Source organism: Callospermophilus lateralis, chromosome 3, assembly GCF_048772815.1.
Source record: "Callospermophilus lateralis isolate mCalLat2 chromosome 3, mCalLat2.hap1, whole genome shotgun sequence".
Classification (NCBI taxonomy): Eukaryota; Metazoa; Chordata; class Mammalia; order Rodentia; family Sciuridae; genus Callospermophilus; species Callospermophilus lateralis.
The window spans coordinates 128,265,962-128,277,044 of NC_135307.1; positions in this window are offsets into that span (position 1 = coordinate 128,265,962).

Here is an 11,083-nt window from a genome sequence, read left to right on the forward strand (position 1 = left end):
GCTAGCTGCTTGAAATGTGACTCACTCAAGTAGTTCTCAGGGCGCAATCTATGCTTTCTTCCCTGCTGTATTAGCCCTAAGCAGAGGCAAGGAAAATATACTTTCATTTGATAGTCTGTGCAAAGCTTCCACAGAGATCCTAGTTTAAGGGAATCTCAAAAAGTATTTTTTTTTACCGGATCTTGTGATACTTGGTGGGAATTATCAGTACTCCATTCGCAACTGGTTCACCAAATTTTGTACTTCTAGGTTGAAACATTCGTTTGCAGGAACACTTTGAATTTTTAGGTATAACTTCATTTTCTCAAACCGGTATACATGCATTTGGAAGTCTAAATCAAACGCAGTTTGTGCTAACTGCTTGAAAGTTTACTGAGTCAATTAGATCTCAGTGGGCTCTCTATGATTTGCTCCCTATTGAAGTAACCCTAAGGAGACACTAGGAAAATACACTTTCATTAGAAAGCATTTGCAATGCCTCCACAGATCTCCAAGTTTACTGGAATCTCAGCAAATACTTTTTCACCCATTCTTGTTGATACTTGGGGGGAATTATTGGTATTCCATTCTCACTTGGTCCCCCAAATTTTCGTCATCTAGGTTGAAGTGTGCATTTGCAGGAATACTTTGAATTTTTTGGTTTCACTTCATTTTCCCCTATAGGGATACATGCATTCAGAACTCTAAATCAAACACAGTTTGTGCTAGCTGCTTCAAACTTGACTCAAACAGTTAGTTCTCAGTGTGCTCTCTATGCTTTGTTCCCTAATGTAGTAGAACTAATCAGAGCAAAAAAAAAAGTTCACTTTTTTTTTTTTTTTTGAAATCGTTTGCAAAGCTTCCTTCAATCTCTGAGTTTACTGGAATATCAGCAGATACTTTTTTACCTGATCTTGTTGATACTTGGAGGGAATGATCAGTATTCCATTTACACTTGGTCTCCCAAATTTCGTTCTTCTAGGTTGAAGCATTTGTTTGCAGAAACACATTAAATTTTTAGATTTCACTTCATTTTCCCCTATAGGAATACATGCATTTCTAACTCTATATCAATCATGCTGTTTGCTAGCTGCTTGAAACTTTACTCACTCAATTAGTTCTGTGTGCTCTCTATGATTTGTTCCATGTTGAAGTAGCCCTAAGCAGAGGCAGGGAAAATACACTTTCATTTTATAGCCTTTGGAAAGCTTCCACTGAATTCTGCATTTACCGTAATCTAGGCAAGTATTTTTTCATCCAATCTTGTGGATACTTGGAGGGAATCATCGGTACTCCATCCAACTTGGTCCCCCAAATTTTATTCTTCTAGGTTGAATCGTTCGTTTGAAGGATCCCTTTGAATTTTTAGGTTTCACTTTTTGTTCCCCGATAGGGATCCTTGCATTTGGAACTCTAAATCTAACAGGGTTTGTGCTAGCTGCTTGAAAGTTGACTCAATCAATTAGTTCTCAGTGCACTCTCTATGCTTTGTTCCCTGTAAGTACCCCTAAGCAGAGGCAAGGAAAATTCACTTTCATTTGAAATTGTTTGCAAAGCTTCCACAGAACTCCAGGTTTACTGGAATCTCAGCAAATATTTTTTCACATAAGCTTGTTTATACTTGGAGGGAATTATGGGTACTATATTCACACTTGGCACCCCTAATTCCATTCTTTTAGGTTGAAGCGTTCGTTTGCAGGAACACTTTGAATTTTTAGGTTTCACTTTCTTTACCCCTATAGGATACATGCATTTGGAACTCTAAATCAAACACAGTTTGTGCTACCTGCTTGAAACTTGACTAACTCAATTAGTTCTCAGTGCACTCTGTATGCTTTATTCCCTGTTGTAGTATCCCTAAGCAGAGGCAAAGAAAATACACTTTTATTTGAAAGAATTTGCAAAGTTTCCAAGAACTCCGAGTTTACTGGAATCCCTGCAAATATTTTTTGTCCTGAAATTGTTGATACTTGGAGGGAATGATTGGTACTCCATTCACACTTGGTCACCCAAATTTCATTCTTCTTGGTTGTAACTTCCTTTGCAGGAACACTTTGAATTTTTAGGTTTCACATTCTTTTCCCCTTTAGGGATACATGCATTTGGAACTCTGAATCAAACACGGATTGTGGTAGCTGCTAGAAGGTTGACTCACTCAATTAGTTCTCAGTGACTCACTATGCTTTGTTCCATGTTGAAATAGTCCTAGCAGAGGCAAGGAAAGTACACTTTCATTTGATAGGCTTTCAAAGGTTTCACAAAACTTCGAGTTTACTGAAATCTCAGCAAATATTTTTTTATCCAATCTTTTGATATTTGGAGGAAATAATTGATACTCCCTTGCATTAGATCCGCCAAATTTCATCCTTCTAGGTTAAAGCATTCATTTGCAAGAACACTTTAAATGCTTAGGTTTCACTTCATTTTCCCTATGGGATACATGCATTTGAAACTCTAAATTGAACATGGTTTGTGCTAGCTGCTTGAATCTTGACTCACTCAATTACTTCTCAGTGTGCCCTCTATGCTTTGTTCCTTGTTGAAGTAGACAAAAGCAGAGGCAAAGAAAATACACGTTCAATCAAAAGTGTTTGCAAAGCTTCCACAGAACTTTGCATTTACTGGAATCAGCAAATATTTTTTCACTCGGTCTTGTTCATACATGGATTGAATGATCTGTACTCCCATGCACTTGGTCCCCTAAATTTGGTTCTTCTAGGCTGGATCACTAGTTTTCAGGAACACTTTGAATTTTTAGGTTTTATTTCATTTTTTCCTATAGGTATACATGCTTGTGGAACCCTAAATCAAGCAAGATTTGTGATAGCAGCTTGAATCTTGACTCGCTTAATTAGTTCTCAGTGTGCTCTCTATGCTTTGTTCCCTGTTGAAGTAGCCCTAAGCAGAAGCAAGGAAAATACACTTTCATTTGAAAGTGTTTGCAATGCTTCCACAGAACTCCGAATTTACTGTAATCCCAGCAACCATTTTTCACCTGATCTTGTTGATACTAGGAGAGAATTATGGGTACTACATTCGCACTGGGTCTCCCAATTTCATCTCCTAGTTTTAAGCCTTTGATTGCAGGAACACTATAAAATTTGAGGTTTCAATTCATTTTTACTATAGGATACATGCATTTGGAACTGTAAATGAAACCCAGTTTGTGCTAGCTGCTTGAAACTTGACTCACTCAATTAGTTCTCTGTATGCTCTTTGTGCTTTGTTCACTGTTTAAGTAGCCCTAAGCACAGGCAAGAAAAAATACACTTTCATTTGATATCCTTTGCAAAGCTTCCACAGAGCTCCAACTTTATGGGAACCTCAGCAAATATTTTTCACCTGATTTTTAATACTTGGAGCGAAGTATCAGTACTCCTTTCGAACTTGGTCCCATAAACTTTATTCTTCTATGTTGAAGCATTCGTTTGCAGGAACACTTTAAATTTTAAGGTTTCACTTCGTTTTCTCTTATAGGAATACATGCATTTTGAACACTAAATCAAACAGGGTTTGTGCTACCTGCTTGAAACTTGACTCACACAATCAGTTTTCAGTGCACTCTCCACAGTTTGTTCCCTGTTGAAGTAGCCCTAATCAGAGGCAAAAAAAAAAAAACAACAATTTGAAAGCTTTTGCAAAGCTTCCACAGATCTCTGAGTTAACTGGAATCTCAGCAGATATATTTTTACCCAATATGTTGATACTTGGAGGGAATGATCAGTCTTCCATTTTCACATTTTCCCCCACATTTTGTTCTTGTAGGTTGAAGCGTTTGTTTGCAGGAACACTGAATTTTTAGGTTTCTCTTCATTTTCCCCTATAGGTATAAATGCATTTGAAACTCTAAATCAAACATGGTTTGTGCTAGCTGCTTGAAACTTGACTCACTCAATTATTTCTCAGTGTGCTCTCTATACTTTATTCCCTATTGACATAGCCCTAAGCAGAGATGAGGAAAATACACTTTCATTGAAAGTGTTTGCAAAGATTCCACAGAACTCCGAGTTTACTGGAATCTCAGCAAATACTTGTTCACCCAAACTTGTTGATACTTGGATTGAATGATCAGTACTCTCTTGCACTTCGTCCCCCAAATTTAGTTCTTTTAGGTTGAAGCATTTGTTTGCAGGAACACTTTGAATTTTTAGGTTACACTATGTTTTTTCCTATAGGGTTACATGCATGTGGAACTCTAAATCAAACACAGTTTTTGGTAGCTTATTGAAAGTTGACTCACTCAATTAGTTCTAAGTGCACTCTCTATGCTTTGTTCCCTGATGAAGTATCCCTATCAGAGTCAAGGAAATTACACTTTCATTTGAAAGTGTTTGAAAACTTCCACAGAACTCGGATTTTACTGGAATCAGCAAATATTTTTTTCACCCATTCTTGTTTATACTTGGATTGAATGATCAGTACTCCCTTGCACTTGGTCCCCCAAATTTGGTTGTTCTAGGTTGAATATTAGTTTTCAGGAACACTTCGAATTTTTAGGTTTCATTTCATTTTCCCCTAAAGTTATACATGCATGTGGAACTCAAAATCAAACATGATTTATGACAGCAGCATGAAACTTGACTCACTTAATTAGTTCTCAGTGTTCCCTGTATGCTTTGTTCCCTGTTGAAGTAGCCCTAAGTAGAGGCAAGGAAAATACACTTTAATTTGAAAGCATTTGCTTGAAACTTGACTCACTTAATTAGTTCTCAGTGTTCCCTGTATGCTTTGTTCGCTGTTGAAGTAGCCCTAAGTAGAGGCAAGGAAAATACACTTTAATTTGAAAGCATTTGCAATGCTTTCACAGAACTCTGAGTCTACTGTAATCCCAGCAAATATTTTTCACCTGATCTTGTTGATACTTGAAGAGAATGATGGGTACTACATTCACACTGGGTCACCCAAATTTCGTTCTCCTAGTTTGAAGCCTTTGATTGCAAGAACACTATAATTTTTTTAGGTTTCAATTCATTTTTCCTATAAAATACACACATTTGGTACTCTAAATGAAACACGGTTTGTGCTAGCTTCTTGAAACTTGACTCACTCAATTAGTTCTCTGTGTGCTCTTTGTGATTTGTTCACTGTTTAAGTAGCACTAAGCAGAGACAAGGAAAATACACTTTCATTTGAAAGCCTTTGCAAAGCTTCCACAGAGCTCTGAATGTACTGGAATCTCAGAAAATATTTTTTCACCCGATTTTTGATACTTGGAGTGAAGTATCAGCACTCCATTTGAACTTGGTCCCCTAAACTTTATTATTCTAGGTTGAAGCATTCGTTTGAAGGGGCATTTTGTACTTTTAGTTTTCAGTTCATTTTTCCCAATAATGGTACTTGCAATTGGAATTCTAAATAAAACATGATTTGTGCTAGCTGCTTGAAACTTGACTCGCTCAATTATTTCTCAGTGCACTCTCTATGCTTTATTCGCCTTTGAAGTAGCCATAAGCAGAGGCAAGGAAAATGCACTTTCATTTGAAAGCATTTGCAAAGATTCTACAGAACTCCATGTTTACTGGAATCTCACCATATACTTTTTCACACTAACTTGTTGATACTTGGATTGAATGATCAGTACTCCCATGCACTTGGTCCCCCAAATTTCATTTTTCTAGGTTGAAGCATTTGTTTGCAGGAACACTTTGAACTTTTTGGTTACACTTCATTTTTTTCTATATGGTTATATGCATGTGGAACTCTAAATCAAACACAGTTTTTGGTAGCTTATTGAAAGTTGACTCACTCAATTAGTTCTCAGTTCACTCTCTATGCTTTGTTCCCTGTTGAAAATCCCTAAGCATGGGCTTTCATTTGAATGTGTTTGCAAAACTTCCACAGAAATATGAGTTTACTGAGATGTCAGCAAATATTTTTATACCTGATCTTGTTTATACTTGGAGGGAATGATTTGTACTCCATTTACACTTGTCACCCAAATTTCTTTCATCTAAACTGAACTGTTCGTTTGCAGGAACACTTTGAATTTTTATGTTTCACTTCATTTTCCTTATAAGACACATGCCTTTGGATCTCTAAATCAAATATGGTTTCTGCTAGCTGCTTAAATCTTGACACACTAAATTAGTTCTCTATGCACTCTCTCTTCTTTGTTCCATGTTGAAGTAATCCTATGCAGAGGCAAGGAAAATTCACTTTTATTTTAAAGCATTTGAAGTTTCCACAGACCTTCAAGTATACTTGAATCTCAGCAAATATTTTTTTACACGATCTTGTTGATACTTGGAGGGAATAATCACAACTCCATTTGCACTTGGTCCCCCAAATTTCGTTCTTCTAGGTTTAAGCATTCATTTGCATGAACACTTTGAATTTTTAGGTTTCACTTCTTTTGCACTATAGGATACAGGCATTTGTTAATCTCAATCAAACACGGTATGTGCTAGCTGCTTGAAATTTGACTCACTCAATTAGTTCTCAGTGAGCTCTCTATGCTTTGTTCCCTGTTCAAGTAGGCCTATGCAGACACAAGGAAAATACACTTTCATTTAAGAGCACATGCAAAGCTTCCAATGAACTCCAAGTTTACTGGAATCTCAGAAAATACTTTTTCACCCAATCTTGTTGATACTTGGTGGAAATGATCAGTACTCCATTCACATATGATCCCCCAAATTTCATTGTTCTAGGTTGAAGCATTCATTTGCAGGAACACTTTAAATTTTAGGTTTCACTTTGTTTTCTCCTATAGGATACATGCATTTGGAACAAGTTTGGGGCTAACTGCTTGAAACTTGATTCACTCCATTAGTTCTTAGTGTGCTCTCTATTCTATTTTCCCTGCTGAAGTAGCACTAAGCAGAGGCAAGAAAAATACACTTTACTTTGAGAGGGTGTGCAAACTTTGTTCAGAACTCCGAGTTTACTGGAAAATCAGCAAATATTTTTCCCCTGATCTTGTTGATACTTGGAGGGAAGGATCGGTACTCCATTCACACTTGGCCCCCCAAATTTCATTCTTCTAGATTGAAGCATTCTATTGCAGAAACACTTTGGGTTTTTTAGGTTTCACTTCATTTTACTCTAGACAAATACTTACATTTGGAACTCTATCAGACATGGTTTTTGCTGGCTGCTTGAAACTTGACTCACTCAATTAGTTCTCAGTGCACTCTCTATGCTTTATTCCCTGTTGAAGTAGCCCTAAGCAGCAGCAAATGAAACTGTGTTTCATTTAATGTTCCCACTGCATCTATCCTTATAGGGGAAAATGAAGTGAAACCTAAAAATTCAGGGTGTTCCTGTAAACGAATGATTCACCCTAGAAGAATAAAATTTGGGGGGCCAAGTGTGACTGGATTAATGATCATTCTTGTCAAGTATCATCAAGACCAGTTGAAAAAATATTTGCCTAGATTCCAGTATACTCAAAAGTCTGTGGCATCTTGGCAAACATTTTCAAATAAAAGTATTGTTTTCTTGCCCCAGCTTAGGTTTACTTCAACATGGAACACAGCATAGAGAGACCACTGAGAACTAATTCAGTTGTCAAGTTTCAAGCAGCTAGCACAAACCGTGTTTCATTTGGAGTTCCAACTGAATCTATCCCTACCAGGAAAAAGGAGTGAAACCTAAAAATTCAATGTGTTCTTGCAAATGAACACTTCAACCTAGAAGAATGAAATGTTGTGGGCCAAGTGCACCTGCAGTTCCAATAATTCCTGTCAAGTATCAAGAAGATCAGGTGAAAAAATATTTGCTGAGATTCCAGTAACCATGGTGTTCCCTGGAAACATGGCAAATGCTTTCAAATGAAATGGCATTTTCCTTGCTTCAGATTTGGGCTTCTTCAACCGGGAACACACCATAGACAGTGCATTGAGAACTACTTGAAAGTCTCAAGTTTCATGCAGCTAGAACTATCCGTGTTTGATTTAGAGTTCCACCTGCATCTATCCTTATAGTGGAAAACGAAGTGAAACCTAAAAATTCAGAGTGTTCCTTCAAACGGAGGCTTCAATCTAGAAGAAGGCAATTTGGGGGACCAAGTGTGACTGGAGTACTGATCCCACGTATTAACAAGAACGAGTGAAAAAATATTTGCTGAAATTCCAGTAAACTCGGAATTTTGTGGAAGCTTGGCAAAAGCTTTCAAATGAAAATTTATTCCTTGCCTCAGATTAGGGCTACATCAAAAGGGATCAAAGCATAGAGAGTACACTGAGAACTAACTGAGCATGTCAAGTTTCAAGCTGCTAGCACAATCCGTGTTTGATTTAGATTTCCACCTGCATCTATCTCTGAAGGGGAAAATGACCTAAAACCAAAAATTCAGAATGTGCCTGCAAACGAAAGCTTCAACATATAAGAACGAAATTTGGGAGGCCAAGAGCGAATGGAGTACCGATCATTCCTGCCAAGTATCATCAAGACTGGGCAAAAAAAAAATTACTGAGATTTCAGTATACTCACAGTTCTGTGGAATCTTAGAAAACGCTTTCAAATGAAAGATTTTTTTCCATGCCTCATCTTGGGGCTACTTCAACAGGTAGCAAAGCATACAAGCCCACTGAGAACTTATTGAGTGTGTCAAATTTCAAGGAGTGAGCACAAACCGTGTTTGATTTAGAGTTCCAACTGCATCTATCCCAATAGATGAAAACGAAGTAAAACCTAAAAATTCAGATTGTTCCTGCAAACAAAAGCTTCAACCAGAATAAGAAAATTTGGGGGCCAAGTGCAACTGGAGTACAGATCATTCCTGCCAAGTATCAACAATCAACAGGATCAGTTGAAAAAATATTTTCTGAGATTCCAGTATACTCGGAGTTCTCCGGAAGCTTGGCAAAAGCTTTCAAATGAAAGTGTTGTTATTTTTCTTGCCTCAGCATAGGTCTACTTCAAAAGGGAACATAGAATAGAGAGGGTACTGAGAACTAATTCACTCTGTCAAATTCAATCAGCTAGCACAAACAATGTTTCATTAGATTCCCACCTGCATCTATCCCTACCAGTAAAAAAGAGTGAAACCTAAAAATTCAAAGTGTACTTGCAAACGAATGCTTCAACCTAGAAGAATAAAATTTGGTGATCCAAGTGCTATTGCAGTACCAATCATTCCTGCCAAGTATCAAGAAGATTGGGTGAAAAAAAATTGCTGAGATTCCAGTAAACTTGGTGTTTTGTGGAGTCTTGGCAAACAATTTCAAATGAGAGGGGTTTTCCTTTCCTTAGCTTAGGAATACTTCAACAGGGAACAAAGCATAGAGAGTACACACCTAATTGAGTATGTCAAGTTTCCAGAAGCTAGCATTAACTGTGTTTGATTTGCAGTTACAAATGCATCTATCCTTATAAGGGAAAACGAAGTGATACCTAAAAATTCAGAGTGTTTCTGCAAATTAACACTTCAACGTAGAAGAACAAAATTTGGATGGCAAAGTGCGACTGGAGTACCAATCATTCCTGCCAAGTATCAACAAGATTGGGTGAAAAAACATTTGCTGAGATTTGAGTGTAATCAGTGTTCTGTGGAAGTTTGGCAAACACTTTCAAATGAAAGTGTTTTTTTATTTCCTCAGCTTAGGGCCACTTCAACAGGGAACAAAGCATAAAGAGCCCACTGAGAACTAATTGAGTGTTTCAAATTTCAAGCAGCGAGCATGAATGTTGTTTGATTTAGAGTTCAAAATGCATCTATTCCTATAGGGGAAAATGAAGTAAAACCTAAAAATTCAGAGTATGCCTGCAAACGAATGCTTCAACCTAGAAGAACGAAATTTGGAAGGACAAGTGAGACTGGGGTACTGATAATTCCCCCCAAGAATCAACAAGATTGGGTAAAAAATATTTGCTGAGATGCCAGTATACTCGGAGTTCTGTGGAAGCTTGGCAAAAGCATTCAAATGAAACTGTTTTTTTTTTTTCTTGCCTCAACATAGGGCTTCTTCAACAGGGAAAAAAGCATAGGGTACACTGAGAACTAATTGAGTGAGTCAAGTTTCAAGCAGCTAGAACAAACCATGAAGATTTAGAGTTCTAACTGTGTCTATCCCTACAGAGAAAATGGAGTGAAACCTAAAAATTCAACCTGTTCCTGCAAACGAATGCTTCAACCTAGAAGAAAGAAAATTGGGGGGCCGAGTGGGAATATAGTACCAATCATTTCTGCAAGTATCAAGAGAATCAGGTGGAAAAATACTTACTGAGATTCCAATAAATTCGAAATTCTGTGGAAACTTTGCAAATGCATTCAAATAAAAATGAATTTTCCTGTCTTTTCGTAGCGCTACTTCCACATGGAACAAAGCATAGAGAGCACACTGAGAAGTAATTGAGTGAGTCAAGTTTCAAGCCACTAGCACAAACCGTGTTTGATTTAGAGTTCCAAATTCTTGTATCCCTATAGTAGAAAATGATGAGAAACCTAAAAATTCAAAGCATTCCTGCAAATGAACGCTTCAATCTAGAAGAATGAAATTTGGGTGACCAAGTGCGAATGGAGTACCATTATTCCTTCCAAATAACAACAATATCTGTGAAAAAAATATTTGCTGAGATTCCAATAAATTCGGAGTTCTGGGAAGCAATGCAAAGACTATCAAATAAAAGTTTATTATCCTTTTCTTTGATTAAGGCTACTTCAAGAGGTAACACAGCATAGGGAGAGCACTGTGAACTAATTGAGTGAGGCAAGTTTCAAGCCACTATCACAAACCATGTTTGATTGAGAGTTCCAAATGCATGTACCCCTATAGGAGAAAATGATGTTAAACCAAAAAATTTAAATTGTTTCTGCAAACATATCCTTCAACCTAGAAGAATAAATTTTGGGGACCAAGTGTGAATGGAGTAATCATCATTCCCTCCAAATATCAACAAGATCAGGTGAAAAAATACTTGCTGATATTCTAGTAAACTCGGATTTCTCTGGAAGCTTTGCAAACACTTTCAAATGAAAGTGTATTTTACTTGTCTCTGTGTAGGGCTACTTCAACAGGCAACAAGGCATAAAGAGTGCACTGAGAAGTAATTGACTTAGTACAATTTCAAGCAGTTAGCACAAACCATGTTTTATTTAGGGTTCCAAATGCATGTATCCTTATTTGTGATAACATGTGAAAACTAAATACTCAGTTTCCCT